The sequence below is a fragment of the Vigna unguiculata genome, chromosome 5 (assembly GCF_037176805.1).
Source record: "Vigna unguiculata cultivar grain cowpea cultivar isolate G323 ecotype 2 chromosome 5, ASM3717680v1, whole genome shotgun sequence".
Classification (NCBI taxonomy): Eukaryota; Viridiplantae; Streptophyta; class Magnoliopsida; order Fabales; family Fabaceae; genus Vigna; species Vigna unguiculata.
Window position 1 is genome coordinate 25913384 of NC_140796.1, and position 18691 is coordinate 25932074.

The 18691-nt window shown below is 30.4% G+C and overlaps 1 pseudogene; it reads right to left on the bottom strand.

The window, feature by feature from the left end:
- Positions 1–17717: 17717 nt before the first annotated feature.
- Positions 17718–18691, bottom strand: part of LOC146886289 (25S ribosomal RNA) — a 2686-nt pseudogene continuing 1712 nt past the window's right edge.

The window sequence follows — 18691 nt, forward strand, 5'->3', positions numbered from 1 at the left end:
ATGAAATAAAGCACCTCGATAAGATCCCATACCCAAAGCTAACATCATATAACCCAATTGAGACATTGTAGAATAGGCTAAATTTTTCTTAATATCTTTTTGAGCAATAGCTAAAGTAGCTCCTAATATTACTGTTATTATACCTATAAAAGCTATTGTGTTCATTATTTTGGGTAGCACTACGAAAAGAGGAAAAAGATGAGCCACAAGAAAAATTCCAGCGGCTACCATAGTAGCAGTATGTATAAGGGTAGAAATTGGAGTAGGCCCCTCCACAGCATCGGGTAGCCATACATGAAGAGGAAATTGGGAAGATTTTGCAACTGAGACACAAAATAGCAAGAGGGAAAACAGAGAAAAAAAATATTCATTTCATTTTTAGAAATCATATTATTTATAATTTGAAATAAATGCTGAAATTCCACACTACCCGTTATCCAATAAAGACCTAAAATTCCCAATAATAAACCAAAATCCCCTACACGATTCGTTACAAATGCTTTTTGACAAGCATTTGTCGCAATAGGGCGGGTGAACCAAAAGCCTATTAATAAATAAGAACACATTCCTATTAATTCCCAAAAAAATAAATTTGTATCAAATTCGAACTAGTAACTAATCCCAACATTGAAATATTAAAAAGAGTTAAGATGAGCAAAAAATCTCAAATATCCTTGATCATGAGACATATAATTATCACTATAAATAAGAACGAGAATGTCAATCGTAGTAATTAATATTGACATAATAGAAGTAAGTGAATCGATCAAGTACCCAAACTCTAAAGAAATATCATTATTTATGGTCCAAGACCATACATATTGAAAAAACGAACTATTCTTGATTTGATGAATAGACAAATCAAGCGAAAAAAATCATAACTATAGTTAACAATAAGATACTAGGAAAAGCCCAAATACGACGAATATTTTTCGTTGCAGTCGGAAAAAGTAGAAGTCGCACTCCTATTAACATCGGAACTGGAATGGAATAAAAGGTATGATCCATGAATATTGATGTGTATATTCCATACAATAAAGAAAAAAAATTAGGATTCTAATGAATTTGGTTTCTTAGGTTTTTCTTTTATCTTTTCTGTAAAGTAAAGGAATGGTTTCAGTTAATAACAAAGAAAGATAGAATTTAATAAAATAGAATAATTGATTATTCATTATTCTGACTCTTTGGACAATATTTTTTGAACATTGGTTTAGTTCATTAAATTTAACTTAACTAATTCAGTTTTTATTACAATAAGAAATAGCGATTTGGGGAAAACTTTCTAAAAAGTATTATATTCTTATTATAAATATAATAAAAAATTGGAAATTCAAATATATAAAATATATGTCTAATTAGAGATAAACTTAATTTTAATTTACCGCAAAATGTCTTTCACATAAAATTCTATAACAATAAAAAACTATACTAATTCTATGGCAGTTCCAAAAAAGCGCACGTCTATATCAAAAAAACTTAATCGAAAAACTTTATGGAAAAAGAAGGGATATTTTACAGCATTAAAAGCTTTTTCATTAGGGCAATCTATTTTTACAGGAAATTCAAAAAGCTTTTTTTGTAACAAATATAAACGTTAGAATAATTTCAATTAACTGGATTCAACGACTCTTTTTTAAATACAAAAATATGAATATAAAATTTATTTAGAATATAAGATTCAGTTATGAATTTAGGATATTTACATTCTATATTTAATAGATTCTTGTAGAATTCTTTAAAATTATTTTATTGAATGTTTAGTAAACAAATATTGTGTTTTAATTGATTCTTTGAATCTCGACAATTGACTAAAATTGGGTTATTATGGTTTCGAGTAAGCCGCTATGGTGAAATTGGTAGACACGCTACTCTTAGGAAGCAGTGCTAGAGCATCTCGGTTCGAGTCCGAGTAGCAGTATCTTATCTTCTAAAAAAAAGTTCCTATAAAGAATTATTATTTCTATTCCAAGTATTTCTATTTTTTCATTTTATATGGTATTTTCCACTTTAGAGCATATATTAACTCATATATCCTTTTCGGTCGTATCTATTTTAATTTCAATTCATTTGATAACCTTATTATTAGGCAATGAAATCATAGGATTATACAATTTGTTCAAAAAAAGCATCATAATAACCTTTTTCTGTATCACAGGATTGTTAGTTACTCGTTGTATTTTTTCAGACCATTTACCATTTAGTAATTTATATGAATCTTTAATATTTCTTTCATGGACTTTTTCTATCTTTTATATGGTTCTTTGCTTCAAAAAACAAAAAAAAATGACTATTTCAATACAATAATAACACCAAGTATTCTTTTTACCCAAGGCTTCGCTACTTCGGGTCTTTTAACCGAAATGCATGAATCCTTAAAATTAGTGCCTGCTTTACAGTCCCATTGGTTAATGATGCACGCAAGTATGATGATATTGGGTTATACAACTCTTTTATGTGGATCATTAATATCAGTGGCTATTTTAGTCATTACATTTCAAGAACTCATACAAATTATTGGTAAAAGCAAGACTTTGTTTTTTTTAATGAATCCTTTTCTTTTGCTGAAATCAAATATATGAATATGAATGATAAAAAGAATATTTTACAACAAACTCCTTTTTCGTTTTATTCATCTTATAGAAATTATTATAGATATCAATTTATTCAACAATTGGATTGTTGGGGTTACCGTACTATTAATCTAGGTTTTATCTTTTTAACAATAGGTAATATATCTAGAGCAGTATGGGCTAATGAGGCATGGGGATCATATTGGAATTGGGATCCAAAGGAAACTTGGGCTTTTATTACTTGGACTATTTTCACAATTTATTTACATACTAGAAAAAATAAAAAAATTGGAATATAGAAATTCTTCAATAGTGGCCTTCATGGGCTTTCTTATAATTTGGATATGTTATTTAGGGATAAATCTTTTAGGAATAGGACTACATAGTTATCGTTCATTTACACCTAATTAATTCAAAAAAATTCACAAATATTGGGAACATTCTATAGAATAAGAAAAAAACTCCCAATAAAATGATTAAGACCCCATTGAATCAAGTAATGTAATATTGATTCAAGGGGTTCTCACAAAGAACAAAAATATTCAATTAGAATTCAATTTCATTTTTATGTAATTAAGAAAATACAAAAAGAAATCCATTTTTTTATTGTGCATCGGATTGATTTCTATTTTTTTCTTTTTCATTTATTCCCAAAAACTATCTATAAAAAAAGAGAGAGAATAGCTTCAACCTTGTCAGCCGAAAATGAAAAAATAAAATCTGGATAAATGCCAATACTTATCACGGGTATAAGGATAGAAATTGAAATAAATAATTCTCGTGGCCCCGAATCAAAAAAATAAGAATTTTGTTTATTAAAAAGCTTGTATCCATAAAACATTTGACGTAAGATAGATAATAAATAATAAGAGTTAATATCATTCCAATTGCAGTTACAAAAGTTATGAGTATTTTTGTGATGAAAAGATATTTTTGATTGGTAATTATTCCCAATAATACATTAAATTCTGCAACAAAACCGCTCATGCCTGGTAATGCAAGAGAAGCCATCGATAAGGTAGTGAAAATCGTGAACATTTTTGGCATTGGGATAGCCATTCCACCCATTTCGTCGAGATAAAGAAGACGTGGACTATCATAACTAGTTCCTGCCAAGAAAAAAAGGGCAGCACCAATAAATCCGTGAGAGATTATTTGTAAAATAGCCCTAATCAGCCTTGTCTCGCTTATAGAACCAATTCCTAAAATTAAGAAACCCATATGAGAGACCGAGGAATAAGCTATTCTTTTTTTTTACATTGCGTTGACCAAGAGATGTTGAAGCTGCATAGATTATTTGAATGGAACCTAATAACATTAACCAGGGACAAAATATAGAATGAGCGTGAGATAATAATTCCATATTAATTCGAACCAACCCATATGCTCCCATTTTTAATAATATTCCGGCTAAAAGCATACAAGTGCTGTAATGCGCCTCTCCATGGGTATCAAGTAAACATGTATGTAAGGGTATTAGTGATTTGAGAGCAAAAGCAATAAGAAATCCCATATAGAAGATTATTTCCAGTGCCATGGGATATGATTGATTACTTAATGATTCAAAATTTAATGTTGGTTCATTAGAACTATAGAAACCCATACCCAGAATTCCCAGTAATAAAAAAATAGAACTTCCCCAGTGTACAAAATAAACTTTGTAGCTGAATACAAATGTTTTTTTCCACCCCACATAGATAAAAGTAGATAAACGAGAATTAATTCTAATTCCCACATGATGAAAAAAAGTAAAATGTCTTGAGAAGAAAAATGTTCCTAGTTGACCACTATACATTGCTAACATTAGAAAATAGAATAATTTAGATTCTCGAGTAATCGGTTGAGCTGATAACGTAGCTAACGTAGTGATAAATCCCGTTAATAAAAGGGGTCCTAGAGAGAGTCCATCTATTCCGAATCTCCAGTAAAAATCAAAAAAATGGATCCATTTATAATTTTCTGTCAATTGGATTAGTGGATCATCTAATTCGAAATGATAACAAAATACATAGGTTATTAGAAGAAGATCTATAAACATGTACAATAAGTATACCATTTAATTGTCTTATTTCCTTTGTGGGGAAATAAGACAATTAAAGAACCTCCGACTATTGGCAAAACTATAATTGTTGTGAACCAAGGAAAATAATTCATGATAAAAATAAGATATACTTAGACTACAAAAACCCGGGCTCAAAATAAAAAAATATTTTGAGCCCGGGTTTTTGCCAGTAAAAAAAAGTACTTGTATGCGGTTCTTTTTGAAACGTATCAATAAGCTAGACCCATGCTTCGAGTTGTTTCATGCCATAAATAAACTCTAACACTTAAGAAATCTGTTGGACAGGCGGATTCACACCTCTTACAACCAACACAGTCCTCTATTCTTGGGGCAGAAGTAATTTGTTTAGCTTTACATCCGTCCCAAGGTGTCATTTCTAATACATCTGTTGGGCAGGCTCGTACACATTGAGTACATCCTATACATGTATCATAAATCTTTACTGAATGTGACATTGGAACATAATCCTTGAACACAAAAAATTAAACATTTTCAATCTAGTAAATTGGTAAACCAATTATATATATATATATATATATATATATATATATGTACATATCTGATTGGGTCTTGTCATCCAAATAATTTCGTGCCATGATGTCTCTAGAATAATAGTTATTTGTGAAAGAAAGATACTGGTACAAACCATCAAAGTAATTCCATCCCCAACGGTCCAAACATGATAATTTTGGTAATAGTCCGAACCATTCATAAACATCACAACAAATATTATTAAAACATTTATAGCGCCCACGTAAATAAGTAGCGGTGAGGCAGCTACGAAATGGGAGTTTGATAAAATATAGAATAAAGATACACAAACAAGAACTAGTCCCAATGAAAAAGCAAAAAAAATCGGATTCGTAAACAATACTACTCCTACACTTCCTAATATGAGACCTGATCCAAGAAAGATTAAAATAAAATCATGTAGCGATTCGGACAAATCCATTATATGTAAAATAAAAGATAAATAGAAATTTCATGACCTTATTGATATGACCAGGAAAAAAACTTGTTAAATACGAAAATTATCTGTGCATAGAAATTCACAAAATCCTAAGATAAGATATGTGAATTGTTATTAGGTACAATTGTTATAGAATCAATGTAATTTCATTCTTTTCTTTATGCCAAAGAGTCATTTCAAAAAAATAGAATATCTTTTTTTTTTATTCTATATATAGAGAAATTCAATTATTTTTGTGAAGAATTTTGAAATCATTTTATTTGAATTGTTCGAATTGTATAATCATCAATTACTGATACTGGTAAACGACCCAAAGCAATTAGATTATAATTCAATTCGTGGTGATCATAAGTTGAAAGTTCATATTCTTCGGTCATTGATAAAAAATTTGTTGGACAATACTCAATACAATTACCACAAAATATACAGATTCCAAAATCAATATTGTAATTAAGCAACCGTTTTTTTTGAATATCAGTTTCTAGTTTCCAATCAACAATGGGTAGATCTATAGGACAGACACGAACACATACTTCACAAGCAATGCATTTATCAAATTCAAAATGTATTCGATCGCGAAAACGTTTTGATGAGATTATTTTTTCATAAGGATATTGAATAGTTGCAGGTAACCTATTTGCGTGAGATAAGGTAATCATGAGACCTTGACCAATCTATCTAGCACCTCGTATTATTTGTTCACTATAATTTATGAATTCAGTTACCATAAGGAACATATCGTGAATAGCTCTGAATATTTTTCTTCTTTCTTTTGTTTAAAACAAGTTCTGAATTTTGAAGATAGAAGGTCCACATTTTTTTTACGGTGAAAACAGTTGAGACGACTTTGTTAATAATAGATTACCAAGAGAAATGGGTAAAAGAAACTTCCACCCAAGATTTAATAATTGATCTATTCGTAGCTAGGCAAAGTCCATCTTGTTGTGATAGAAACGAATATGAATAAATAAGTTTTAACTACTGTAATATAGATACCAATTATCGTTACAAAAATTCTGTATGTTTTATTTATTTGAAAAAAATTAGAAACGAAGATGTACGGAATAGAGAAATTTAAACCACCAAAATAAAGAATTGTTACAAATAAGGAAGAAACGAATAGGTTTAAATAGGAAGCAACATAAAATAAACCAAATTTTATACCGAAATATTCGGTTTGATAACCCGCTATTAGTTCTTCTTCCGCTTCTGGTAAATCAAAAGGTAATCTTTCACATTCTGCTAGGGAAGAGATTAGAAAAACGAGGAAACCCATAGGTTGCCGCCATAAATTCCATCCCCAAAAACCATATTTGGATTGTGCATCAACTATATCAATTCTACTTAAACTGTTAGATAATCCTAGTCGGTGATGACATTATTGTTACCATCTCTATTACAGAACCGTACATGAGATTTTCATCTCATACGGATCCTTTAAAGCCTTAAAAAAATATAAGAACCCGGTCGATTATTTCTCCCTTGATATATCCCTAAGATAGATAAGATTCTATTTTCTCGGACGGTTCTGAATTAGACCCATTGAATTTCGTCTGTTCTAAAAAAAAATTTAAATGAATACACACTTATTTAAAATATAAAAACATTTGCACATTTATTGAATTTCTTTAGATAAATAAAAAAATACAATAGGTACTTCTGAATTGATCTTATCCTTTAAAAAATTCAAAATTAAATTTGTTGAGTAATAACTTAAGTTCATTTTTGCATAAAATACTCTTTTAAAATTATCAAGAACTCCCACATCATTTTCGATTCCGAAAAATAATTAGATGTTCTTTTTTTAAATTATGATTATCTCCAAAAATATGGAGTATATAAGACAAAAAAGAAAAAGGAGATCACTTTTACCTTTTATCTTATTCCTTTTTGTGCAAGCAAAAGGGGACTTCAAAAAATTAAAGGATTATTTTGTTCCTGATAGTTATTTATTCAATCAATGGATGGAAGTATACTCTAGATCGGAATTGGGGGGAGTACTGCCTTATTTTTTCTACCAACTTCAAGTCCCCTTTAGTATTCTTTTTATATTATACGTAAATTGGATAATTTAAAACAAAAATATACGTTACTAATCTTTTGTGTATTTTGGTGTTTCTAGCCATCCATTAATTTTTTTTATTATATTAATCCCTTTTTTTAATTTTGTTAATATATGTATGCTAATTCATACAAATGATATTGAAAATTTGAAAAAGGTTGGTCTTTTGCGTCCGCTTCAAGACAAGATTACTAATCAACAAATCTTGGGAAAAACAACCACTTTATACATAGAATATAATATATAGAATCTAATTCTAGAATTTCATTGATTTTTTCACCTTATTCTTATACACAGAAAATTAGACTCAATATTTTTACCGCAATTTGAAATCATCATACTTTCTCTATAAGTAATAGAGTCTTCTATAAATTATATTCAAAAAAAGCTATTTTATTGCACTCATATAACTATCTGATTCAATTATTCAATCCAAATGCGAAAAGAATATATATATATATATATATATATATATATATATATATATATATATATATATATATATATATATATATATATATATATATATATATATATATATATATATATTCTTTATAGATTCTTTTTGTACTTTAAATATAAGGAGAGGCTTATAAGAAATAGTATCAAAAAATTTATGTCTCACCGAAGCACACATAGAGATATCGATAACACACATAGAGTTAATGGTATTTCATAACTAATTGATTGAGCAGCTGCTTGTAGACCACCCAAAAAGGAATATTTATTATTTGACCCATATCCTAACAGAAGAAGTCCAATGGGGGCAATACTCGAAATAGCAATCCATAAAAAAACACCAATATTCATATCAGATTAAACAAAGTCATAGCCAAAAGGAATTACTGAATAGCTTATTATAATGGATATGACTGAGATAGATGGGCCGAAACTAAATAAACGAATATCTCCTCTAGATGGAATAAGATTCTCTTTAAAAAGTAATTTTGTTTCGTCTGCTAGAGCTTGAAGAACTCCAAAAGGACCGGTGTATTCAGGTCTAATACGCTGTTGTATCCCTGCAAATATTTCTCTTTCTAACCATACAATTGCTAGTACACCTATAGTAATTCCTAATATCAAAATAAAAATAGGTATAAATACCCAAAGAATTCTATATATCTCTTTTAAAAATTGCAATCTGAAAAAAAATGTATATCTTGTATTTCTGTTAAATCAATTATCATTTCAACGATCAACTTCTCCCATAATAATATCTATACTACCTAGTATTGTCATAATATCGGCCAATTTCATTCTTTTAACTAATTGAGGAAGAATTTGCAAATTTATAAAACCGAGCGGGTGAATTTTCCATCTCCAAGGAAAACCATTTTGATCCCCTATTAGAAAAATCCCTAATTCTCCCTTGGGGGCTTCAACTCTTACATAAAGTTATTGTTTTGCCAATTCAAAACTCGGAGACGATTTTTTACTAGTAAATTGATACTCAAACTCATTCCATTCTGGCTCTTTTTCTCTACCAAAGCAACGGATTTCTAAATTTTCATATGGATCGCCGAGAAGTCCTTCCAAAGCCTGTTGAATAATTTTTATGGATTCTATCATTTCACCAATTTAAACTAAATAACGAGCTAATGAATCTCTTTCTTTTTGCCATTGAACTTCCTAATGAAATTCTTCGTAACATTCATAATTATCCACTTTACGTAGATCCCATTGTATTCTGGAAGCCCGAAGCATCGGTCCTGATAAACCCCAATTAATAACTTCTTTTACATCAACAACACCAACGCCCTCAACCCATTCTAAAAAAATAGGACTTCGCGTAATAAGTTTTTGATATTCAACAATACTTGTTAAAAAATAATCGCAGAAATCATAACACTTATCTATCCAACCATAAGGTAGATCAGTCGCTACCCCTCCGATACGAAAAAAATTATGATATTTCTCATACTTGTGGCAGCTTCAAATAGATCATATATTAATCTCTTTCTCTGAAAATATAGAAAAAAGGTGTTTGTGCACCAATATCTACCATAAAAGGTCCTAGCCATAGTACGTGAGAAGCTATACGACTTAACTCCAACATTATTACTCGGATATAGCTGGCTCTTTTAGGTACTTGAATATTTCCCAACTGTTCTGGTTCATTTACAGTTATTGCTTCTGTGAACATTGTAGCTAAATAGTCCCAATGTGTTACATAAGGCAAATATTGTATAATTGTTCGGTTTTCCGCTATTTTTTCCATTCCTCTGTGTAAATAACCCAATATCGGTTCACAATCAATAACATCTTCACCATCTAGAGTAACAATAAGTCTAAGAACATCGTGCATTGATGGGTGGTGAGGCCTCATATTGACTATCATGAAGTCCTTTCTTTTCGTTGAGATATTCATAGGTTTTTGCTCGATTTATTCTTTTATGAATCGCTTAAAAAAAAGTTCATCCAAATTCAAGATCTAATAAATCGAATAATTGAAAATTACTCTTCATTTTAACGAATTTGTGACTGCCGAATATTAAACTGATTGATTAATTTTTTATACCGTATTCCATCTTTCTTTCACAAATAAGACAATAATCTTTGCCATTTTCCCAAAATTTTACGTAAACCTGTTTGGGATGAGTAGTCTTTCCGGTGCAATTCAAAATGTGAAGTAAGTCTTCGTATTCTATTGGTAAATTTGAATATTTGAAATTCAACCAATCCCGGTTTTTTTCCTTTTTTTTTCTTGTGAAATAACAGGTATAAATGACTTTTTTACCATAAAAAATAAGTTTTTCCTTCTCCTCGATTTTTATAGATATTTTTATTGATCAGTAATTAGAATGACACTCATTTTTAATTTTTTGATAGAAATCCGAAATCTAAATTTTTTTATAACTGAAATCAATCCAATTTAAATAGAGAATTTAAATAGATATAGTATAAAGGATACTAGTTTGATATATAAAAAATAATTGTATACATTACATTAGATAAAAAAGATAATTTTGTTAATGCTTTTTTTTAATGTATACATCATTAAATTAAAATCAATGTCATACCAAAATATGTGTATTTTCTTAACCTATGTATCTATCTATAGATAGATACACCTATGTATCTATCTATAGATAGATACATATGCTAAATAGAAGACAAAATTAGATTAACGAATTTTCACACGCGGATACATATGTATCCTTACTATACTGAAACGGCTTCCATTATGGGTATTAAACCAATAACGATTTATACAAGCTAAATCTTCTAATCGATATTTTGGCCAAAGAAAAATTTTGAAATTCATTAGTTTTTTTTTCCTCTTTCTCATTTCTTTTTTTAGTCAAAACTTTAAAACAATTTTGGACTTTATTTTCATTATAAAATATTGTGTTTCTATGCATACTATTTATATTATTTGGATCTAAACAAATTCTAATTCTCAACTCTCTACGACGTCTAGCAGATAAAATGTTTTCAGGAACAACTAAATTAAAATTCTCGTTTTCTTTGTTTTCTATTATCTTTTGATCTTTTGTTCTTGTAATGTATTTATCAAAAAATTTCTTATTAACATGAATTTTTTCTGAGTATTTTTTATAAATTTTGCGTTTATTCTTATGAATTAATGAAAGACCCATCGTTTTATACTTAAAAAATTGTTTATTATTTTTTCTAGACAGGCAAACTGGTTCGATAACAAATAGTTCTTTTTTCCTAAATTTATTATTTTTCTTTTTCCTTAAGCCTGAAAGAGTTAAATTCATCTATTTTTGAATCATCATAATATCTAGACCTAGTTCTCCTCTTTGAATAGAGGCTATAGTAATTTTTCTTAAATTTGTCAATCTAATAAGGAGACAATATACTTTTACATTGTTAAATATGTTTTTACCTAAGAAATTTTTCCAGTTTAAATGGAAATTCAAAAAATTTCTTACTAAGAATTGAAGTTCTGCCTCCAGATTATTCTTGGGTTTTTTTTTTCGATGTTCTAAAAACATCTATTTTTTTTCTTTCTAGTAATATTATTTTCACTAACATTTTTATTTCCTTTAGAATGTAAAAAAAGAGAATGTAAATAAAGTAATTTTATTGGTATAATTTGCGAGTTACCCCTAAATGTATTATAAAATATCACAAATTTGGAAAAGAACCAAAATTCCGGATTGCATATGGAACGATTTAGTATTTTTCTATTGATTCTCGTCCAATCAAAATATTTTCTATCCGGATTTATAATAATAGTATCTTCTGCTATATAATTCTTGATAAAAAATATTACTTATTCTATCAAATAAGTCTTTTTTATAAGTATTGTAATTAGAAGAAATCATTGTGTTTCTATTTGATTGAAATAGGGATCTATATCGATAAATATATGGGTCTTTCTTATTTGCATAATTCATAAAATTATAGGATAAAAGATTGTATTTATATTGTTTTCTATTTTTTTTAATGTGATTCCTTGTTGTTCTTGGTAAAGAATTAATGGGCTTTTTCCATATGAATCCCATTTGGTTAAATTTTTATTTTGAGTTACACCACATTTAGTGATTCTATTTCTCCATTTTTGTGATACTAATTTTGACTAGCTACTGTTAGATAAGTTATATTGATAATAATTATTCTTTAACCAATTTGTTCATTGATTTAGTTCAGAATTGAGCAGGTTATTTTGTTTTCTTTTAGAATAAACTATTCCTTGTGCTAAAAAAAAAAGAATCCTTTATTTCATTTTTCATATTTGTTTTTTATTAGATTGAAAAAGAAGTCTTAACTTATATATGTTTATGTTAATAATTCGGGTTTGTAACAAATTTAAAAATACATATGGTTGTGACAAAAAGGAGACATCAAAATAATTATGTGAATTTGCATTCTTATTATTAAAATATTTGTGTAATTTTAAAAGAAAGGGAATTATAATTTGATTTGTTTTATAACTTCTTTCTGTATTTGGTTCATTATCATAAAGCCATTTATTTAAAAAAAATTTGTTCATTCAAGAAAAAGTTGTAGCTGGATTTTTGAAATACAAATGATATATAGAAAGATATCTATGTATATTTTTTTCATCAAAAATTGAAAAAAAGAATGTGATTTTTTAGTTAAGCTAATATTTCTTCTTTGGAATATCTGCAAATTTTTTTTTTCGAATTCTATCCTTTTACTATCATAAATTTTTTTCTTCAAATGAATATTTGTCTCAGGAATTCTAAGTCCTCTTCTCTTTTCTTCTTTTTTTCATTTTTTCTATTTTTTAATAACTACTTTTTTTTAGTATTGAGATCCTTTATAGATTTTTTTTCAATGAAAAATTTTTCGACTTTATCGATTGAATTGAAATGGTTGCTTCAGAAATCATTGAATTATTCTTCCAAATTATTGAATATTTTTTGTTTTCGCTCAATTCATCGAGTTTTGGGGGTTTCCTTTTAATAAAAAATATTTTAAATTTAAAAATTCTTGTTTTTTTTTTCGTGAGGAATCCTATACTTTTTCTAATAATTTCAAGAATACTTTGGATGATCCCTTTTGCTTTTTCTATTACAATATTGAGAAATAGTTTTAATTTTTCACTTAAAACTTTTAGAATTAAAAAAGTGAAAATTTCAATTTTTTTCTTTTTTTTAGTTCTTTTAAAATGGGGTCAAAAAAGGAAAGTGGATTTTTCGGGGAACTAGAAAAAGGCAATTCGACTTCCATCCCCCAAACTGTTAAAAAACAAAAGTTCTTTTTTTTCTTTGATTTTTTTTTTTGTTTTCATTGCATCGTATTTTAGATTTATACCAAGGTTTTAGACGAAAAGGAAATAATATTTTTATCTGAATCCCATCTGTTAGCCATTTTTGCGGAAACTCTCTTTCGGATAATTGAACGCCGTTATACGTGCATTTAATATATATTTCTCTCTTCCAATCCATATAATCTTCAGACCATTCTGGAATTTGAAAAAATTGTATACGGATTGTATTTTTAATTATTATAAATGAATGTAATAGAATATATTTCTTAATAAAGCATTGGGTTATTAATAAAACACCTTTTATTACTTGAGCAAATATAATGCTATCCCAGGCTTCTGCTATTTCTATACATTTTCTTTCTGCATTTTCCTTTTTTGCTTCCTCCTCTTTTTTTTTGGACTTTTTTTTTTGTTTTTTCCTCTATAGAACCTAAAATTTGAAATTCTGTCTTTTTACGAATCCAAATATTTAACATAAAAAATCTTTTCATTGATTTTAAACTATGAAAAGAAAAGAATATTGATTTTTCAATTTTAGCCAAAAAAAGCGGCGAATGCACCCTTTTTTGAAAAAAATTCCAAGTAACTGTTTTCCATCTTTGAGCACGGATAGATCCTTTGATTATATCTCTCCGAAAATCCGATTGTTGGGAATAACGTCTTAAAGCCAATTTGGTTTTTTGTTCAGTATTTTCAGTATCGCCACGATCACGATAAGTCTTGTATTTTTTAAAAAATTTATCTTTATTAGTCAAAATGATTACACGTTTGCCTTTTCTAGAACGAATTTGTGAATTATCTGCTTCAATTTTTCCACCTAATTGTTCTAATTCGTCCATCAATTTGTATGACCACCGAGGTACTTTTTTACAGATTTCGTTTCTTTTAATAAATGTAGTGTTCTTTCGATTTACTTTTCTTTTTTCGTTCAAATCAGTTGTAATTGCATCAAATAATATTTGGATTATTTGTTTTTTTTCTGCGTCATAATTATAATTCATTTTTACTTGTTCAGGTTCTGTAAATAAATAAGGTACGTGTGAATTTAAGCTTGATAGTAATGAAAATTGACTGATTAGATTAAAAAGAAATGTAGTTACTAATAATTTTTTATCAAATGTTTTTCTATTTTCCTCTAATTTTGGAGAATTACTATTATTCTTTTTAGAAATCTTATTATAAAGAAAGATATCTTGAATTTTTTTTATAAAAATGTTATTTTTTTTTTGTAAGTATTTTCATGTTGTATTGAGGTTGAAAAACTGTTTTTTATTTGTCCACGGAAGGGTCCATTTAACAAAGGATCTTTTCTTTTAGTTAAATATTTTTTTTGAGTTTCATCATCACAAAATCGAATTCTATTTTCGAATATATCGAGAGAAATCAATTTCTTATCTATCAGTTTTGTGCGATTTATAAATTCATTGCTCAATTTGTTTATTTTTTCTTCATTCCTATAGTACGAATCATTATACAAATCATCAGAGGAAATTTTCTTCTTTGTGAAGAAATCTATTTTTGTTTCCATCAGTTTTTCAAAACTTGATAAATTTTGTGGATACATAAAAGATATTTTTTCTCTTCCATCACGTTGATATGTATGAAAAAAAAATCTGAAATTTCATTTTTTACCATGTTTTCAAATTCATTATTTTTTATATATCGAAAGGGACGCTTCCATCGTTTATAATTGAAAAGAATATTTATAAGAGGTTTTTGTAACATATCTTGATCTTTTTTATTCCTATTTTAGAAATTTCATTGCTTTGTTTACTTTCTAATACTAATAGTTTTTTATTAAAAAAGGGGAGAGGTGTTCTTCCTAAATAATATAAACAGGTAACAAATAAGAAAATAACAAAGATTTTAAACATAATGTCTTTTTTTCTGACAGAATGTCTTTTTTTTATTGAATACGGACATTAGATTTTGTTGTATGTAGATTAATAAAAATTCAATCCATTTTATAAAAAAAGTATGACCTATTATCCAACCAATAAAACTACTTGTTCAAAATAGCAATTTATTGTTACATCGAAACAAATAAATATTGATGAATCTCATGAATATTGAACTCCGTAAGAAATAGGGATTTAAAAATTGAAAAAGAAGATTCTGAAAGAATCTTCTTTGAATACTAAAATTACGTATTGAATTTGGATTCTTGTATCCATAATTCAAAAAGTTTTTTTGACTATTGCCGAAGAACTAAAATAAAAAGATAGGGTATAACTATGACAGTTATTGTATGGGGTCTAGTCAATGCTAAATGCAAAGGCGCATAATAGATAAACATGAACATTATGAGTTATCCCATAATAAACCCAGTTATTGCTTCTATTTTCTTCTTGGTTCCTTCTTCCACAAGTCTAGCTCGAAGAAGGAAGAGATAAGAGGGCCCTATGGAAAATGTAGTCATAAATCCATAATAGAGTCCGACCACAACTATCGAATTCATTATCTTCATGCATAAGGATACTAGATTCTCAAGTATAAAAGATTGAAAAATCATCTCAAACCTCTCTTTTTCTTTTCTATTGTAATTTTTGGATTATTATATAACAATTTTTCAATTTTCGATTTTGCATAATTTTCCATTCATAGAAATAGATAGACTAGAAATAGAAATGACATCTCTTATCTCCATAAAACCAAAGATAGGGATATTAAATGAATGGAATTAGTTTATGGATGTAATATAATGAAATAGAGCCAGTTTGAGGTTCCCTATGAAATGAGGCATGGAAGGGAGCCGCTGTGAAGAAATTTGACGAGTTACGAAGGAAACTTCGAGTTCCTATTGGTCATGGGTTGAGAACGGGAATTGAACTCTATGAGATCGAATTTCCCGTTGTTCCTCAGTAGCTTAGTGGTAGAGCGGTCGGCTGTTAACTGACTGGTCGTAGGTGCGAATGCTACTTGGGGAGATTGAATTGATTCTGAAATCTGTAATTCGGAATGAAAGGGTTTGCTTTGATTGTTAAGAAGAGTAGATAACTCGTTTCCCTTGTCTTTGTTTCTATTGTATTCTATCTCATTGTATCCCATTCTATTCTACGATATTTGAGAATCACCGTCAATACCCCAGTGTAGGTTCGGGATACTCATTTGTTCGACAGTCCGAGGCTATTTAAACCAACCAATTAAGAATTCTTAGATATACTAGTACTAGCAGTACCAAGTGCATCTTTGATGCATTCATCAAATTTCCCGAGAAGCAATTACCACTACCAAACATATTAATGATGAGGAATGGTTTTTTGTGCTATGCTAATAATACTTTACTTGCACCGTTATTCCAAACCTGGCTGAGGAAGCGTAAAAAAAAATGGGGATTAAAAGATTAGGGCATACTCAATTGATTTAATAAAACATAAAACAATAAGGCCATTCCATTTCTACAAACTACTTACAAGTTCCATAACTGTGGCTCCACTAGCCCGATCATGATTTTCTTACGCCCAAAGGGAAAAATCCTTCCCTTTTTTGGCCGGTTGTGGGCGAGGAGGGATTTGAACCCCCCGACACCATGGTTCATAGCCACGTGCTCTAATCCTTTTAGCTACAGGCCCCACCCCGTCATCTCCACTGGAAATCTGTTCCCCGGAGTATCCTAAAAAAAGGGAACCTTTCCTTTCCCCAGCCTAAGAAGATGTGAAAGCGTCTTTCGCTCTATAAGAACAGTACGTTTTGAGGTGTGAAGTGGGAGATAAGGGATTTCATAATTGGGGTTTTGAATAAGACGAAATTTTCCTTTTTCATTCTTATTACTTTTTCAAATTGAAAAAGTAATAAGAATGAGAGGTGTTAAGCTTTTTATCATCCTGGCGCCGAGCTATTTTTTCGTAGGACCTCCCCTACAGTATCGTTACCACAATAGAGTTTAACCACCAAGTTTGGGATGGATTGGTGTGGTTCCTATACGCCTAGGACACCAGAATATCGAACCGTGAACGAAGAAAGGCATGAGATAAAAGCAAACATATTGGCTACTCATTGTGAGGCCCTAATTTTCGACTGGAGGGGACACCAAAAGCCGCTGCCCTTCCATCCCTTGAATAGATAGACAGAAGGGGCAGAGTTTTGGTTTTTTTCATGTTGTCAAAGAGTTGAACAATGAAAATGGATGACTAGTGCTTGGTCGAATTGATCGGATCATGTAGGAACAAGGTTCAAGTCTAATGGTTTGTTAGGATGCCTCAGCTGCATACATCACTGCACTTCCTCTTGACACCTATCATTAATTAGAAACGGCTCGTCTCGCCGTGACCTTCTCTTGAATTCTCAAAACTTCTTTCGCTCCATCCCCGCTGGGGCAGAGAACCCATCGCTGTCTCGGCTGTGCTACTGGAGGCTCTAGGGAAGTCAGAATAGGAGAGCACTGATTTTGGGGTGGGTTTCCTACTTAGATGCTTTCAGCAGTTATCCGCTCCGCACTTGGCTACCCAGTGTTTACCGTGGGCACGATAACTGGCACACCACAGGTGCGTCCTTCCCGGTCCTCTCGTACTAGGGAAAGGTCCTCTTAATGCTCTAACGCCCACACCGGATATGGACTGAACTGTCTCACGACATTCTGAACCCAACTCACGTACCGCTTTAATGGGCGAACAACCCAACCCTTGGAACATACTACAACCCCAAGTGGCGAAGAGCCGACATCGAGGTGCCAAACCTTCCCGTCGATGTGAGCTCTTAGGGAAGATCATCCTGTTATCCCTAGAGTAACTTTTATCTGTTGAGCGACGGCCCTTCCACTCGGCATCGTCGGATCACTGAGGCCAACTTTCGTCCCTGCTCGATGGGTGGGTCTTGCAGTCAAGCTCCCTTCTGCCTTTGCACTCGAGGCCCAATCTCCGTCTGGCCCGAGGAAACCTTTACACGCCTCTATTACCTTTGGGGAGGCCTACCTGAGACTGTTCCCCGGCCCGTAGGTCCTGGCATAGGGTTAGAATTCTAGCTCTTCCAGAGTGGTATCTCACTGATGGCTCTGGCCCCCCAGAAGAAGGCCTTCTTTGCCCTCCACTTAAGCTGCGCAGGAAAAGCCCAAAGCCAATCCTAGGAAACAGTGAAGCTTCATAGGGTATTTCTGTCCAGGTGCAGGTAGTCTGCATCTTCACAGACATGTCTATTTCACCGAGTCTCTCTCCAAGACAGTGCCCAGATCGTTACGCCTTTCGTGGGGGTCGGAAGTTACCTAACAAGGAATTTCGCTACCTTAGGACCATTATAGCTACGACCACCGTTCATCGGGGCTTCGGTCATCGGCTCCCCTGTCACCAAGTCACCAACTTACTTGACCTTCCAGCACAGGGCAAGC